The 18,987-nt window shown below is 40.1% G+C and overlaps 1 protein-coding gene across 1 annotated transcript in view; it reads right to left on the bottom strand.

The window, feature by feature from the left end:
• Positions 1-18,987, bottom strand: part of LOC118207133 (ciliary neurotrophic factor receptor subunit alpha-like) — a 115,073-nt gene that overhangs the window by 56,112 nt on the left and 39,974 nt on the right. The gene's annotated exons all lie outside the window — the stretch shown is intronic.

Genomic DNA, 18,987 nt, shown 5'->3' with positions numbered 1-18,987 from the left:
TGGTGAAGTCAGATTTAGAGCCTTCTCAGAAATATACTTTCTGCCTTTAAATCCAATCGGTCAAAGATCAATGGCCACACGCCATTGGGGTATAACAGCCACTTTTCTTCTTCTCTTGTTTTTGTTTTATTTACACAGACTGATCAGGGTGAGATGCAAAGGTTTTGGCCTCCACTGTTCATTTTATTCACCTCAGCATGAGGAGTTATTTAGGAATCCAGTCTGCCGTGAAATTTCCCAAAACTTGATGAACACTCAGAGAGGATACTGTTTCCTCGCTGCTATCTGACACTTCAGGGTTCATTACCATGATGAACAGGATATTCGGGACACATAAGTGCGTAATCTTACCTAAGAACAGAGCTTAATCAGGAAATCATCGCTGTATATTTTCAACGATATGATTCACGGTACCCTTTGGGGATTCGTTATCAAGCAGTACAAGATGCTGACGATATTAAAATTAAGAACACCAAATTGTGCTCCAATCAGATACAGTTTTAGAATGGCTGTTAAACGTGAAAGGAGGCACCTGGTTACTTGGAAGCACGGTTACTTTTTGGGAAAGCTTAATATCCCGGTATGAATGCAGGTAACCTCAGCCTTACATTACTCCTCCTTAGCTACCTAATCAAGCTCTTTTTCTTTGGCCTCTAAGGGTAAATTTCAAACAGTTAATTCTGTGTTAATTGGCTGATTTCATCAGATTGTTTCCTTTTGTTCAATTAATTAATTGCTCTGGGGCCCGTGACAGTTCATTAATTACACAACAAAACAATCTCAGACGAGACAGTCAGACACTAATCTAGAGACACTTAAGGCGCCCATCAACAAAAGGTCTTCCAGAAAACGCGCTTTACTTTCAACAGCACAACTTCAGCATTAATAACCCATATTTTCCCTCAGAAAACACAGAAGCTTTCAGCAGAGAGCAGTATTTAATTAGCACACGCTAATTAAGCGAGGGTTTTAATGACAGACACCATAAACAATAAGCCCTTGGCACTAACACTGAGAAGCACTGTCTTAAATATGCTACATACACAAATACTGGAAACGGCTCTACAGTGCTCCCATTTTAGGAGCATTTGCTCCTAAACATTGTGTGGGGTGATGTGTGATAACTGGAATAATTTTACAACACATCTACTAATTTGGATGCACTATTGTGCTCCTTAATTTTTCAACGCAGGAGCTTGTGTGACTCCTTGGAAAAAATGGTAGCAGAGAGCCCAGTAAAAGTAAATAAGTTTGGGTTATGGTAAGGTAAGGTAAGGTTATGTAAGGTAAAGTAAGGTAAGGTTAGGTTAGGTTAGGTAAGTAAGTAAGTTTGGGTTAGGTAAGGTATTGTAAGATAAGGTTAGGTAAGTAAGTAAATAAATAAATAAACAAACATATAAATAAATTAAGGAAATTGTTGGTTTCTTTGACCACCTATAAAGGACAGAAATTTTAACACTTCCTCACAGATGTCTGGCATCACACAGTGATCTGCCACCCTGTCCACCAGCCTTCTCTTGGGGAGAACTGTTGGGTGACCGAGCCAGAGCCGAACGAGCCCAACGGTCATCCAGCCCAACCGTCATCCAGCTCAACGGCCTTTGAGCTGAACAGCCATCAAGCCCAATGGTCATCCAGATCCAGCCCAACCGCCATCCAGCCCAACCGTCATCCAGCCCAATGGTCATCCAGATCCAGCCCAACCGTCATCCAGCCCAACCGTCATCGAGTCGACATCGAGACAATGCTTACACAAGAGATTTCCATTAGCCAAGGCATCTCAGCGACAGTATCAAAAGCACTTTGTTTCTCCCACCACTAATGCAATTTCCATGGTAATACGACCTGGTTGCATCTGGTTGGAAACTTTGGTGGAGAAAAAAAAATGTTCTTCAGTTTCAAAAAAGCCTCTCCCTCATGCCTGTAGTGAAACTGAAGAAAAGTATTAAATACTTGGTTATAACTTTGCACAATGTCCTCATTTTATGAAAGTAAAAAAACTAAAATAAAAATTCCCACAACAGTGCCTTGCAAAAGTATTCAGACCCTGGAGCAATTCTCACATTTTACTGAATTACAGTTCATAAACTGAAACTTTGTTCTGTTTGGTATTTTATCTAAAATCACCGAAACTCAAAATGAATCATGCTGTGGTGACATTGGTTTTACATTAGTGAATATATAATGAAAATAAAAGAAAAAATGAAATATGGTGTTTGCATAAATATTCAACCCCAGTGCTCTGGAAGTTCCAGTTTTACACAGATGAAAAAAATCGTCCTAAAGTGAAAATGACTACCTTAACACTGGCCTCTACCTGTGAACCATTAAAGTAATTTTCTTGATAAAAACCCACACTGTTCAAGGACCACTGGTCAGGCTATGAATCTGTTGGAGAGATGTGAAAATGAAGACTAAAGAGCCTTCTATGGAAGGTAAAGATAAAGTAATACAAACGCATACATTTGGAAAATGGGTACAAAATAACATTGAAGTGTTTGACTATCCCAGTGAGCACTGCTGGATCAATAAACAGGAAGTGGAAGCTGCATCGGTTCATTCAGGCAGGGCCTAGAAAAGGACGTCCCTCCGATTTCAGCCTCCGAGCGAGAGGGACGCTCGAGCCACGGAGAGGCGAACAATCACAGCGAGAGGCGCAGAGCAGGAGCGCCCCAATCAGCCGCGTCAGGAGCTCTGCGTTACTCCGGCCTGGGCGGGAGGGCGGAGAGAAAGGAGAGAAAGAGACGTCCGTCTCAGAGGACAAGCGGAGCTTCCCGCAAAGCCTGATAGCGACCCAGCCAAGAGCGGGGAAAGGGTTTCTGATGGGATGAGACTAAGATGGAGCGTTTTTGCCAAAAAAAAAATGAGAGGTAGAAACCTAACACTTCCCGTGCCCCAAAAAAACAATGTCCCAGCAGGGACTGGGCATCTGGTTAAAAGTGAATGAAGAACGGATGGAGCAAAACACAGAGAAGTACCACAAGACCAGGCTTGATACAGTGTTAGATATCTAGCCTGTAGGTAATCAGGGCACTCGGTACAGTTTAGACCAGCATCAACCAACCAACTGGAACTATCTAAAGCAAATTGGCCAATAAGAATGGGTAAAAGTCTTAGACTGTTATTTTTTAAATTTTATTTCTCAGCAACGTAATGGCTTGATTGATCAAGACTAGATACTAAAAGCTCTCTTATAACTGCCCTACAGAAGACTAATCAGAAACATCTCTAGAAACATATATTATGATGGCCGAGGAAATGTGACCCAGGGCTATCTAGCTGCAGGTGGACAGCACATCTGTTTGGCGAAATTTAAGACTGCCACCTTTGGAAAAGGATATCGGTACCTCAGACATTTCAACGGGCTGCAGGTTGGACCGTTTTTCACTTGCTCTTGTTTTTCTTCCCTCTTCCTTCCTTCAGAAACGAGCGCAAACATGTAAATTACGACGGAAGGGAAAGTCCTGGAGGAGCTCTAGCGCCTGAAACTGCAGCAGAAGTTCACATCTGCTTCCTCCCTGGAGAGCATGCTCAGAACAGGCAGTAACACAGCCGCCCTGGGAAGGCCCAGCCACCAAACACATATATTACACTTACTCCCCTGTCCACCCTGTGCACCCAGTCAAAGGTAACCAACTCCAGGACAATTCTTCAGATGAAGAGCTCTATAAAAACAGTTCAAACCATCGGTTTCCTGGATTGAATGTATCTAAACTTACAGGTGACCTGTACGACAGGGCTTTTATAGCGCTGGTCCTGGGGAGGCACGGGGCCTTCTGGCTTCATTTTCACCCCAGAAACCAGTTTAATTCCCAGAAAATCCAGAGAAATCCAGAGCGGTGAACTGACTGGGCAATCGGCTGCCCTAACTGTTGAGTTAATCTGTGAGCAACAGCAGAAAGCAGCACATGCTGCACTCCCAGGCCTGGGGTCCGGAGCCGCGTAGCCATGTGTGATGCCGCCGCTTCAGTGGCGTTCTTTTATCTAACACACGTTTATGAGTCTTTTATCTAACACACACTCGCACGGATGAGCACGTATTGCAGAACATCATCCGTCCTGGACAGTGGGAACAAGCACATCAGCCTTCGTTCCTTCAAAGTGAAGAGATTTAGGTCATACGCAGAGATCTTTGAAGACTTGGCTAACCTGACATTTCCTATCATAAAACGACAGCTGCTCAACAGCATAATAAAGTGCAACGGACTGTGCCATTTCACATGCAAGGGAATGCTGCATGAATACATGAAGCAGGGCATAATATAAGACCAGTATCTACAGTATGTATAGGTCCGGGGAAAAGAAACTATATGTGCACCAATGTTTCTGTAATGCTTACAATGGTATTGTTGTTAAAAATACAACATACAGTGTGGAGTTACCAGTGTGTACGAATGTGGGGGGAAGTGGATTAAGCTCCATACAATTTCCTTTAAATAAAGAGAAGGGCTTGAGTCTGAAATAGTATGATATTGAAGTACAGCAAAGAAACTGTAAAGAAACAGCAGGATCCAGCTGCTGAATGTGTGAAGTACAAAGGGCCTTGGTTCATAAAATAATGAACATGTCACATTATTATTTCACACTTATTAGTAATTAGTGCTAGCTATAGGTAGCTATGCATTAGTCTATAGTACATGAAGGACAATAAATACCTTTAAAGTTCCTCTACCACACGCACAGCTCATCGGCTAATTAAGACAATAACATCCCATGTGTATAAATTGCAGCCCAGGCCTGGTTGCCTATAATTACGGTTAGTATGGCTGTTAGAGGGGATATCAGTGATGTAGTTGTCTAAGGGAGAGACAGCAGTGAGCAGGAGAACTTTAACTCTGTGATTTAAATGTCTGTGCATTCGTACGAAAGCAAAGCGGACGAGCGAACAGCTTGGGGCAGAGAGCAGTTTCTGCAGAACCGGTGGAGGCCTGACAGCCCGTTAAGAGACTTCACACAGGTGTTCTCACCTGTGCGGGTGCTAAGTGCAGCTAGCCTGCTGCGGGTTCCACCGCACCGTTCCGCTGAGAGGGCAGAGACATGGCAGAGGTGGGGTAGCGGGGGGGGGGGGGGTGGGGGGGGGGTAGTGGGGGCGGGGTAGCAGGCGCGGGGGGGGGGGGGGGGGGGGGGTTAAGTGGGGGCGTGGGGCGGGGTAGCGGGGCGGTGGTGGGGGGGGGGGTGCTGCACTGACACATGACAGGGGCAGACACGCTGGTGGCACATACCTGCAGCTTCAAGGCACCGCAGGTAGGGGGATAAAACTAAACCGCCGCCAGGACTAGCGGCTCAGCGCCATGGAAACGAGGAGCCGGATTCCGGTGAACCGGCGACAAGACCTGTCACTTCTCACCGGAAGCCGGGTGAATATGTCCCGGAGCAGGGCGTTCGGTGCCACGCAGAGGGGAAGACAGAGCGCGTACGCTAGCAGCACTCACAGCAACGTGATGGAAATGAGCAGGGGGAGGAGGAAACACAGCCTGTGGCAGGAAGTTAGCCCGGAGGAAACTGCCAGCGCCACAAAGTCAAAGCCTTCCGTCTCTGTGTCATTCTAAACTGCGTGTTACACAGGCATGTAAGAAATAAAATGTACCCCAAAAGGGAGCGTGTGTACGAGATGGGCTGCTCCCATTTTTTCAAGGCCCCTCGTAGTTGGGTATTTGACACCTAATATTTCATCCAATCAGGCGTACAGTCATACATGTGGGTTACTGCAGCGCATCTCAATAACGTTCCCATCATAATTCTCTGAGACCCATTTGGCTTTATTAAACTGTCTGTCCTTGACTGAGAACATAAATTAGCCGATTATACCATATCAAAAATGGGATCTGAATTTTTCCTATGGCTTCACCACACAATAAACTAAAACATTGATGTGATGAAGTTCTGACATTTATATAGCTTTGTAAGCACATATAATTTGTACCAAACAATACACCAGTTTGCAAATAAACATTAAATACACAATGAATAGGTTAATCTTTTTCTACTTTTCTTCATTATTTCATTATAAACAATTAAACGTGCCATCCTTTTCATTCGGATAACTTTAGTGTGCAAATCTCACTAGGTAAAAGCAATGTCAGGACTGCTGTTTTAAGCCAAGGGCAATCTACAGAGTTAATTGTGAGACAATCTTTCAAGTGAAAATTGAGCTGAGACACTGCTGGTAACGGACAAGGCTTTTAAGAGAAAAGAAAAATTACACACTCCCGTGCTGATTCAGCTGCCTGACAAGATCCTTTCTGCCACTCTCAGTGCTCAAGGCAATGCGCTATCGTATATAACCTTCACACTGCCCGTCCACGCTATCACTGACAGAGCGGAAGCTTTTTGTTTTCACCAAATACTCTGGCAAACAGGCTTACGTTTAAAAGTTTTGTCATTGTGTTGTCAGAGAAGCACAGCCAGATACCCATGAGAGTGTAAAGATAGCCGAACTCTCGAGAGGCGGGTCACTTCCACTCAGCCACTGGAATGTGCGTGAGAGGCTCTTCATCGTACATAACTGGGTAATCTGTTTTCATTTTAACGTTCATTTCCAAATTCAAGTGATGGGCACAAACTGTGTTGAGTGGTGACATGATCGGATTACTATTTGTTGAACACGTTGTTCTTGTTCTTCAGAAAGAAGGCATGACAGGGCCGTGTCAGCAGTGTGTTTCAGAATGCTAGTAACTGCATCTTGAAACATAATCACATCAGCGTAACTGCAGGAAAAATAAAAACACAATTCTGTGGGGAATCAATGCAGTTCAGGGACGGACTCGCATTCAAAACAAGTGCATCAGAAATGATGCCATTCGTAAACACTATATTATGGTTAATCTAATAAACAAGGTACCATATTCACATATACTGCAAGTACACAGCATACTGTGCGATACCACTGAGCTGAACTGCATCTGACAATCACAACCGATCTGAAACAGAAAAGGCCCTGGATTGTTGTAGATGATCGACTATCACGTCAGGCGAGGCAAGATTGCATGATACCCCATTCAGTGAACACTCGGCCACTTGGATTTACACGCTAAATATTATTGCAGGCACTTATGTCCACCACAGAAATTTATGGTTCATTTGCCAAAGAGCTGATTACAAGAGATGATAATCAGGTATAACTTCCTGTTCTTCATCTTTCACTCCCTTTAATTAAATTGAGACCCTCCCCCGCATTAGGAACCTGTTTCCTGTACGGAACCTTTGCACAGTTTCCTCTGCCAGCTCTTAACTTGCATCATTTTGCCACTAAATTGCCTCTCTGGTTCCCTGACAGCTCCAGCTTCACCTTTTCAAAGATAATTTCTTCCCATAAAAAAAGACATTTCCCATCTTTCAACAGCCATCACATTCTGCTCAAGAAAATGGGTAATGTCTGTGCCATAATGACAGCGTTCCCGCACTTTATCTGTCAGCTCAGCTAAAATAAAGCTAAAATAATCTGTCATTCTGTAAATAAAATAGTATTAAATATTAATCATAATAATTCATATTATATGAATGCATAATATATACTTGCACATAGTAAATGATGTATTATTAAATTATATAATGCATAATATATAATAATATCTAGTGTTCAGTTGTTGATACATTATTTCCACGCATGTCTTCCATGTGTATTTAATATTTATATAAGTATTCTTTGTTTTGTGTTTATCTGCATGCATTGCTGTTAAGGCACCTCATTAGCCCAAAATGGGAAGTATTTAACAAACTTTCCACTTGAAAAAAAATAGCCTCCTAACATATTTATTTTTTGTCTTGCCCAGTCACTTTTGCTTTCTCTGATCATGTATTCTGCAGCAGACACAGTCTTTCCACACTTATGGTCATTCAGAAAGATGAGGTGTCCTGATCAATATGATCATTCAGAGATGGGTTTCAATAGATGAGGATACTCGAAACTGCTACAATAATGCACTGAACAAGCAATGTTGCTCGAATCCTTCTTTTGTAGTTGAAATTGCTTGGAAGCTGTCAGAAAAGTTGGAAATTAACAGCCATGTTTGACCTTTGTGCTTTGTGTTCAGTCGCAGACGAGCCAATTAAAAATATAGTGTTTTGAAAAAGCTGCAGAGTTTGCACCTGCCCATAACATCATTCTGAAGGCTGCAGAGGCTGAGTAAGTATGGCTTCAGGTGCAGGATAAACTAAACATAAAAACCCCTTTGCTGCCTAATATCACAGTGTGTGTGTGTGTGCGTGTGTGTGTGAACTTGTAATACTACCTTTGTGGGGACCAAATGTCCCCACACGGATAGAAAGATGAGGAACATTATGCGTTGTGGGGACCTTTTTGCTCTAACATCTAGTGACTGACGTCTGTCACAAAATATGACTCCTGTTTATTCAATTAGTGATCTGTAGAAAATAACTGACCTGCCAAAAAAACAGCATGTCAAACATGTATGTTCTTTTAAGTCGTATTCGATTTCGACTTTGTTCACGTTTCTCTACCTTTGCGGACACGCGATACACGCGTTCGTCAGCCAGCGAGTTCTCAGCGATGATTTACTTTGGCACATCAAAGCATGGAAATCTCTCCAGTAAAGATGTTCCGGTATATGTGTGTTTAACCACACTTCCCTGCATGGTAATGTGATGGTAACCGTGGGAGACAGAGCAAAGCCTCATCACTGGCGGGCTGGACAGTCTGAATTATTTTAGTTTTTGCAGGCTTGGTTTCCATGGCTGTTGGTCATTTTTGTCCTGATCACTATCAATTTCCCATGGATTTCATTATATATATATATATATATATATACATATATATATATATATATATATATATATAAATCCTGAAATTATTTGCACATATATTTCTATTTCAGTTATTTTTTGTTAATTTATTTTTAAATTCATTTTCAGATTATTTTTCACATTTATTCATATATTTTTCTCAATTTATCTTCATATCTCTTTTGAGTGTATTTATTTTGTCTGCATATTTTTTTCTATTTATTGCCATATTTTTCATATGTATTTATTCATTTATTTCCATATATATTTTCCTGTTTAGTTCTGCTTTTATTGACGACAATCAACTTGCTTTGGTCCGCTCACTGAATCCAACGAATCTCTCCCAGATGCATTCATCTCATTTTGTTATTTTAGTCTTGAAGCAAGCCTACAGACAAACTGAGGTCAAATTTTATTATGGAACAGCAACTCATACTGCTTAACTTTAAATGAAAGAGAATCATAAATTTTAATAAATGAAATACTTAAATATATGCTTCCTATGCCAGTGAGAAAAGTGATGAGATCATAAATTGTATAATTAAAAACCACATCCTGATCATGCAGTGGAGGGGAGGGGCAAGTTAAGCTGCTTCTGGGGTCACTCAAAACTTTGCCGAAGTTTGAGGAATGTTTGCTCAGCAGAATGTCTTCAGCAGCTGAAACATGGCGCCGCGTATTCGTAGGCCCGCCCTCTCAGAAAGTGTGATTAAACACGTGAGTTATTTACTGGAGAGTGTACTAGCAGTAATCTGTGTCACATTGTGTGGAAGAAAATAGTTGAGAGGTGCAATTTGGTTGCAATTTCTTTGCAAAGGGATGATTACAAAGGTTCCCCGTCTATTGTAATGCTTGAGGCACACAATACGGCTTCAGGTTTGCCAGGGTGCGGCACTTAACAAGAACCGCTTTAGTGAATATCCAGCTCTGTAAATGAAAAATATGTAAGCTATTTATTAGTGATATTAGTCACACTGTTTAAAGGTGTCAGTGAAATAAGCCAATGAAAATAATACAAATAGGTAATGACTGCTGGCTTCAGAGTCGCCCCCCTTTAAGCCTGGAGCTTGTACGGATAACACATGTAATTCTGTTACATTATCAGCCATTTAGATTTAGAGCGTGACTTCCACTAAAGAAAAAACATTTGAGTATCAACTTAATAAAATAATATTAAGCATAACTAAAATAAAAAGAGTTTAAAATAGAATGTTCTGCCAGCATTCCAACAGGCAAAAAAAAAGCATTATTACCATTCAAAACTAAGGAGTTAGTGCACGTGAAATTGAATGACAATAAAGTTTACATTACATTTTGTTTGTTAAGAGTTGAATTAACACTGGACATTTTACTGAACCAAAACACCAAAAAACAAAAACACACACACACACACACACACACACACCAGAGGGTATTAACTTACAAATCAGTATTGTTTTGTGGTCTACTTTTACTTCTGTGTATTCTTGTTCTGAACCAACCAATGCCATTTTCACAATTTCAGGTTTATGCCACGCTCACTTCCAGTTTTCTATCCAAATACAGACAGATATAATGTTGAACAGCTACAGATACAGATAGTCTGTACACCCCTAATGCCGGCCATACAGAAATGACTTTTGAGCAAAAAAAGCAAAAAAGGTGCATTAAATATGCGCGGTCATCACAGACAGCCCGCAAGATATTTTAGTTACAGCATCATGACCACATTCATGAAACGAATGTTTGAAAAACACACGTTGGCTGAATATTAAAGAGCTTAACAGTCTGAGCTGAGCTCATATATATCTCTTCACTGAAAAAAAAACCAGGCTGAGCCACAAGCAAGCGATAACAGGCTGACTCTGCCTTTGGAGTGCAGGCACCACACACAGGGAGAAGGACATGGTTCCAATAAAGTGGGAAAAGAAAAAGAAAAGATAAAAAGAACAGGAAGAGAGAGCGAGACACACTGAAACCACAGTGGACCAACTAGAGGTGTTTGATTTCTCCTGTTTGGTCTTCTATATTTGGGCAAATAAGATTGAAACAAAACGGAGGGAGTTCATGAAGAGGAGAAGAGACAGCTTCAAAGAAATGGCGGATAGAATATCTCACTGTCATCTAAGAAAAAAAAAGATCATCTATATCTATAGAACTCAAACATTTATTGTACTGCAGATAACGGAGACCTCACGGCAAGCTGGGCTGCTGCATTTCATAATGGATGTATTTCAGAAACATCTGTAGCCATGTTTGCTATAAGGTCACCTGTTCTCTTTGTCATAAATGTGTGTCCAAAATTATAGGAAGACTGAAAAATACTGCTTAACAAACCTGTGTCCTAACCGTTCTTCAAGCTGCTGAACACAGCTGTGAACTTGCCTTTACCCTCAGACTTATCGTTTTCCTAACCCTAACCCTAGTTTGGGCCCTTAACCCTAATTGAAGCCATTGGTAGCTTGGAAAACTTCAGAAAACCCATTTAAAATTTATTAAAAATCAAGGTAAATATCACGAATACAATAATACAAATGCAAAATGATATGTTTCAGGTCTTTTAAAAAGATTTTTAACTTGAAACATTTTTATATATTACTAATTTTTTAATGGCCATAGGTACCCATACTACAGTAGAAAATATTTGACTCATTCAAAATCATTAACAAACCTGTGTCCTAACCATTATTCAAGCTGCTGAACACAGCCGTCAACTTGCCTTTACCCTCAGACTTATCGTTTTCCTAACCCTAACCCTAGTTTGGGCCCTTAACCCTAATTGAAGCCATTGGTAGATTGGAAAACTTCAGAAAACCCATTTAAAATTGATTAATAAACAAGGTAAATATCAAGAATAAAATAATACAAATGAAAAATAATGTTTCAGTTCGTTTAAAAACATTTTTATTTCTTGAAGATATATGAATATATTGCACATGTCTTTAATGGCCATAGGTAGCCAAGCTACTGTAGAAAATATTTCACTCGTTCAAAATCATTAACAAACCTGTGTCCTAACCGTTCTTCAAGCTGCTGAACACAGCTGTGAACTTGCCTTTACCCTCAGACTTACCGTTTTCCTAACCCTAACCCTAGTTTGGGCCCTTAACCCTAATTGAAGCCATTGGTAGCTTGGAAAACTTCAGAAAACCCATTAAAAAATGATTAAAAATCAAGGTAAATATCATGAATACAATAATACAAATTCAAAATAATATGTTTCAGGTCTTTTAAAAAGAATTTTTCATTGAAAAAATATTAATATATTGCACATTTTTTATGGCCATAGGTACCCATGCTACAGTAGAAAATATTTGACTCATTCAAAATCATTAACAAACCTGTGTCCTAACCATTCTTCAAGCTGCTGAACACAGCTGTGAACTTCCCTTTACCCTCAGACTTACCGTTTTCCTAACCCTAACCCTAGTTTGGGCCCTTAACCCTAATTGAAGCCATTGGTTGCTTGGAAAACTTCAGAAAACCCATTTAAAATTCATTAAAAATCAAGGTAAATATCATGAATACAATAATACAAATAAAAAATAATATGTTTCAGGTCTTTTAAAAAGATTTTTTCATTGAAAAAATATTAATATATTGCACATTTTTTTATGGCCATAGGTCCCCATGCAACAGTAGAAAATATTTGACTCATTCAAAATCATTAACAAACCTGTGTCCTAACCATTCTTCAAGCTGCTGAACACAGCTGTGAACTTCCCTTTACCCGCAGACTTACCGTTTTCCTAACCCTAACCCTAATTTGGGCCCTTAACCCTAATTGAAGCCATTGGTAGCTTGGAAAACTTCAGAAAACCCATTTAAAATTGATTAAAAATCAAGGTAAATATCACGAATACAATAATACAAATGCAAAATGATATGTTTCAGGTCTTTTAAAAATATTTTTTACTTGAAAAATTTTTATATATTGCTAATTTTTTAATGGCCATAGGTACCCATGCTACAGTAGAAAATATTTGACTCATTCAAAATCATTAACAAACCTGTGTCCTAACCATTATTCAAGCTGCTGAACACAGCCGTGAACTTGCCTTTACCCTCAGACTTATCGTTTTCCTAACCCTAACCCTAGTTTGGGCCCTTAACCCTAATTGAAGCCATTGGTAGATTGGAAAAATTCAGAAAACCCATTTAAAATTGATTAATAAACAAGGTAAATATCAAGAATAAAATAATACAAATGCAAAATGATATGTTTCAGGTCGTTTAAAAACATTTTTATTTCTTGAAGATATATGAATATATTGCACATGTCTTTAATGGCCATAGGTAGCCAAGCTACTGTAGAAAATATTTCACTCGTTCAAAATCATTAACAAACCTGTGTCCTAACCGTTCTTCAAGCTGCTGAACACAGCTGTGAACTTCCCTTTACCCTCAGACTTACCGTTTTCCTAACCCTAACCCTAGTTTGGGCCCTTAACCCTAATTGAAGCCATTGGTAGCTTGGAAAACTTCAGAAAACCCATTAAAAATTGATTAAAAATCAAGGTAAATATCATGAATACAATAATACAAATGAAAAATAATATGTTTCAGGTCTTTTAAAAAGATTTTTTCATTGAAAAAATATTAATATATTGCACATTTTTTTATGGCCATAGGTACCCATGCTACAGTAGAAAATATTTGACTCATTCAAAATCATTAACAAACCTGTGTCCTAACCATTCCTCAAGCTGCTGAACACAGCTGTGAACTTCCCTTTACCCTCAGACTTACCGTTTTCCTAACCCTAACCCTAATTTGGGCCCTTAACCCTAATTGAAGGCATTGGTAGCTTGGAAAACTTCAGAAAACCCATTTAAAATCTATTAAAAATCAAGGTAAATATCACGAATACAATAATACAAATGAAAAATGATATGTTTCAGGTCTTTTAAAAAGATTTTTTACTTGAAAAATTTTTATATATTGCTAATTTTTTAATGGCCATAGGTACCCATGCTACAGTTGAAAATATTTGACTCATTCAAAATCATTAACAAACCTGTGTCCTAACCATTCTTCAAGCTGCTGAACACAGCTGTGAACTTCCCTTTACCCTCAGACTTACCGGTTTCCTAACCCTAACCCTAGTTTGGGCCCTTAACCCTAATTGAAGCCATTGGTAGCTTGGAAAACTTCAGAAAACCCATTTAAAATTGATTAAAAATCAAGGTAAATATCATGAATACAATAATACAAATGAAAAATAATATGTTTCAGGTCTTTTAAAAAAGTTTTTTTCATTGAAAATTTTTTTTATATATAGCACATTTTTTTATGGCCATAGGTACCCATGCTACAGTAGAAAATATTTAACTCATTCAAAATCATTAACAAACCTTTGTCCTAACCATTATTCAAGCTGCTGAACACAGCCGTCAACTTGCCTTTATCCTCAGACTTACCGTTTCCCTAACCCTAACCCTAATTTGGGCCCTTAACCCTAATTGAAGCCATGGGTAGCTTGGCAAACTTCAGAAAAATCAAGGCAAATATCATGAATACAATAATACAAATGCAAAATAATATGTTTCAGGTCTTTTAAAAATATTTTTTCCTTGAAAAAATGTTTATATATAGCACATTATTTTATGGCCATAGGTACCCATGCTACAGTAGAAAATATTTGACTCATTCAAAATCATTAACAAACCTGTGTCCTAACCATTATTCAAGCTGCTGAACACAGCCGTGAACTTGCCTTTACCCTCAGACTTATCGTTTTCCTAACCCTAACCCTAGTTTGGGCCCTTAACCCTAATTGAAGCCATTGGTAGATTGGAAAACTTCAGAAAACCCATTTAAAATTGATTAATAAACAAGGCAAATATCAAGAATAAAATAATACAAATGCAAAATAATATGTTTCAGGTCTTTTAAAAAGATTTTTTCATTGAAAAAATATTAATATATTGCACATTTTTTTATGGCCATAGGTACCCATGCTACAGTAGAAAATATTTGACTCATTCAAAATCATTAACAAACCTGTGTCCTAACCATTCTTCAAGCTGCTGAACACAGCTGTGAACTTCCCTTTACCCTCAGACTTACCGTTTTCCTAACCCTAACCCTAATTTGGGCCCTTAACCCTAATTGAAGGCATTGGTAGCTTGGAAAACTTCAGAAAACCCATTTAAAATCTATTAAAAATCAAGGTAAATATCACGAATACAATAATACAAATGAAAAATGATATGTTTCAGGTCTTTTAAAAAGATTTTTTACTTGAAAAATTTTTATATATTGCTAATTTTTTAATGGCCATAGGTACCCATGCCACAGTAGAAAATATTTGACTCATTCAAAATCATTAACAAACCTGTGTCCTAACCATTCTTCAAGCTGCTGAACACAGCTGTGAACTTCCCTTTACCCTCAGACTTACCGGTTTCCTAACCCTAACCCTAGTTTGGGCCCTTAACCCTAATTGAAGCCATTGGTAGCTTGGAAAACTTCAGAAAACCCATTTAAAATTGATTAAAAATCAAGGTAAATATCATGAATACAATAATACAAATGAAAAATAATATGTTTCAGGTCTTTTAAAAAAGTTTTTTTCATTGAAAAATTTTTTTATATATAGCACATTTTTTTTATGGCCATAGGTACCCATGCTACAGTAGAAAATATTTAACTCATTCAAAATCATTAACAAACCTTTGTCCTAACCATTATTCAAGCTGCTGAACACAGCCGTCAACTTGCCTTTATCCTCAGACTTACCGTTTCCCTAACCCTAACCCTAATTTGGGCCCTTAACCCTAATTGAAGCCATGGGTAGCTTGGCAAACTTCAGAAAAATCAAGGCAAATATCATGAATACAATAATACAAATGCAAAATAATATGTTTCAGGTCTTTTAAAAATATTTTTTCCTTGAAAAAATGTTTATATATAGCACATTATTTTATGGCCATAGGTACCCACGCTACTGTAGAAAATATTTGACTCATTCAAAATCATTAACAAACTTGTGTCCTAACCATTCTTCAAGCTGCTGAACACAGCCGTGAACTTGCCTTTACCCTCAGACTTACCGTTTTCCTAACCCTAACCCTAGTTTGGGCCCTTAACCCTAATTGAAGCCATTGGTAGATTGGAAAACTTCAGAAAACCCATTTAAAATTGATTAAAAATCAAGGTAAATATCAAGAATAAAATAATACAAATGAAAAATAATATGTTTCAGATCTTTTAAAAACATTTTTATTTCTTGAATAAATATGAATATATTGCACATGTCTTTAATGGCCATAGGTAGCCAAGCTACTGTAGAAAATATTTCACTCGTTCAAAATCATTAATGAGCTCAAACAATGTTACACGGCAATATAGTGTAGCTACATCTGTACATTAATGTCTCTATCACCCCAATATTTTTCTCAATGGCAGCCCCATACAGTCTATCAGATGCTGTACTGTACACCGTCCAGAGATGAGGAAACCTGCCATAGCTCACTCTTATTCAATCAATGTGTTCCATCTCTGAAGCATTAGTCATGACAATGTTTTATAGGTATTTTTTTGGCCAGAGAAAAATGATTTATTCAAACGCAAAACAGAAGAGGATGCCTCTGCTGTGAAGACTCATTTGATCATCGAATCAGTCGGGGAGTACGAAGACAAACAGAGAAACTTTTGCATGTCGAGTTTAACTTTTAATTACGTACGGTACTTACAGTGGGGCGCATAACAAATTGCAGGCAGCACTGCAAGACAGACTGTTCCACTCGTGTCGGCATCGCTGTGTGGGAAGCAGCAACGAATCCTGAGTGTGGAACTGAGGGCACCTGCGGATGACTCAGCCATGACTCTCAGGTGCGGGTGCACCTGTGTTGGGCCCAGCCGTGACTCTCAGGTGCGGGTGCTAATTTTGGGAGGCGGTGAGCTAACCGAGCGCTGCAGCCGGAGCAGCAGCCTGTCCCCGCCAAGCAGCCGGCAGGGCGGGCCAGCGCTCCCCGAACGGAGATGAGACGTGTTACCGCGCGCGGCGGCAGTGGACAGCTCGCATATTCCCATGGTAACTCCTTATGGACATCACCGTGACAACTGCCACTGCAAAAGATTGCTCTTGCTTGTTCTGCACACATGGAAGGAGGGGGGACTCTTTCGGGGCCTTGTGTGTGTGACTGCACTATAATTTCAAAAGCAGTTGTGAAAATGTACTGCATGGAATCTGAGGGGACAAAGGAACAGATATGGAAATGGATAATTTTTTTTTATATATTTTTTTTTTCTTTCCCTCCCAATTTGGGATGGCCAGTGACATTAATCAGCAGTGCTCATTGCTGTGATGCCCCCTAATGGCTCAGGCAAGCGCAGACAAGCTTGTGATCTCCTCTTAACCATGTGACTCCAGCTGCTGCTTCAGATCACGCTGCTACAAGCCAGCAAGCAGCGCTCGCACAGACACGAGTCGTAGGAAGACACTCCGTTGAGCGACTGGCCCATCAGTGGGGGCTGTTTCTGTGATAAAACACTGCTGTCCCAGCTGAACAGAACCCTCTCTTCCCAGGGCAGAGCCAGCACCGCCTGTGCGGGTCAAACGGACACGGTCCAGGTCCAGAATTAGACCACAGGGACTATCCATTAGATGGAGATCTACATTTATTTTTCACTTCTTTAAGGTCTTTGGATGGTTAATGTTGTTTTTGGTCATTGGTCTCTAAATTGCTTTGCCCCTTTTAAAGAAAACCAACTGTTTACACAAATACCATCACATGAGAAAATGAAAAAAAACCTATCAGCGTTTTTGTGTAAAATGCAAGGTAAAGGATCAAAATAAACAATACACAAAAACTATGACTTACGGAAGAACGCAGTAACTGTACCAAACAGGGCAAAAAAACATTCTTCCAGAGAACAGAACTTTCCAGATGAATTATTGCACTAATGCTACATCAGTCCTGCTAATCCAGGGGAACATCTTTACGTGTCTCCCGCAGTGCCTGTGCCATCTGGACGCGGACGCTAACCGCTGAGTCTCCGCTGAGTCCTCGCTGAGCGGCGCAGATGCTGCTGCCCTGCGCGTTCGCAGCCCAAGGTCCTTCCGTCTCGTCACCCAGACAAACTCTGTGCGCTAAACATCGGCCCCTGTCCTGTTTGTGAACTTTAATCTTTTTGTGTTGTGTTGTTTTTTGTTTTTTTTTTGTACGATGCATTGCATTGATTTTACATTCCGGTGTACCGTATACCTGCCGGTGTGACTTTGTGCTGCTCGCTCAGAGTGCTGGGGACGGAGAAATGGGCGTGTTTACGCTGGCATCAGCGGCTTCGCTGTCTCTGCCCTCGGCCCGGTCAGGAGCAGAATGGCTGCAGATTGGTTGTCTGTCCTGTTCAGTGGAATTTTATGGATCTGCACGAAGAACCGAAAGACAGCGGAAGACCCAGGAACCAAAAAGAAAGTCCGGATGGATGTGACCAAATGGCGTCAGTGAAGCGCTGTGAGGCTTTTACCAGAATTATTTTGCTTGATGTTCACATAAATTACATAAAATAAGTGCAGTGTTTTCAGACTGCCACCCAACTAGCATTATAAATATTTGCCATTTGCACATTACACAAGGTTGTGATTTGATTGGGGTGACTTTTTATCTCTTTTTTTCATCAACACCAAAACAGCAATTTCCTAACTGCTGCGCATTCTAAATAGCTCTAGATGAACCCGCATTTTTTTTTACACAGTGAATTTGATGAAATTACGGGAAAGCATTTCACAACTTCCCACAACCTAAAATAAAAGTTTCAAAAACCTTTCAAAGCTGACTGATTATCAGCATTTCAGGGTCAGATCCACTTTATGGCATAAGCAAATCTAACCCGATGTCATGCAGCCACATGCCGTCGAAGATCTTAATGTCTGTTTCAGCCATGTTCATCGCTGCTGGGCTGACCCTAACCCCTGCGCAGCATTACCAGCCAAAGCTCCGCCCCAAAAACGCAACTGTGGAAAACATCCGCTGGAGCCCAGGCGTACTCAGGCTGAACCATGACATCACAGCACCACTCATCTCACACACACCATAAATCTGCTCTGTGATGCTGAGGACCTTCAGCCTCCCGCTCCCGCAGAGAAACGAGCCTCTATAGTGGGGGGGGGGGGGGTGAGGGGGGGGGGGGGTTCTAAGCCAGCGGACGAGGCGGAGGGGTGGCCATTAATTACACACTGAATATACACCTCTCTCGGGTCTGTCTAAACAAGGCTGTGTGTTTTTCACTGGATGCAGCTGGATGGAGGCTGGCTTTGTT

This window comes from Anguilla anguilla, chromosome 10 (assembly GCF_013347855.1).
Source record: "Anguilla anguilla isolate fAngAng1 chromosome 10, fAngAng1.pri, whole genome shotgun sequence".
NCBI lineage: Eukaryota > Metazoa > Chordata > Actinopteri > Anguilliformes > Anguillidae > Anguilla > Anguilla anguilla.
The sequence above is the reverse complement of the archived record's forward strand: the minus strand, read 5'-3'. Positions and strand labels throughout refer to the sequence as shown.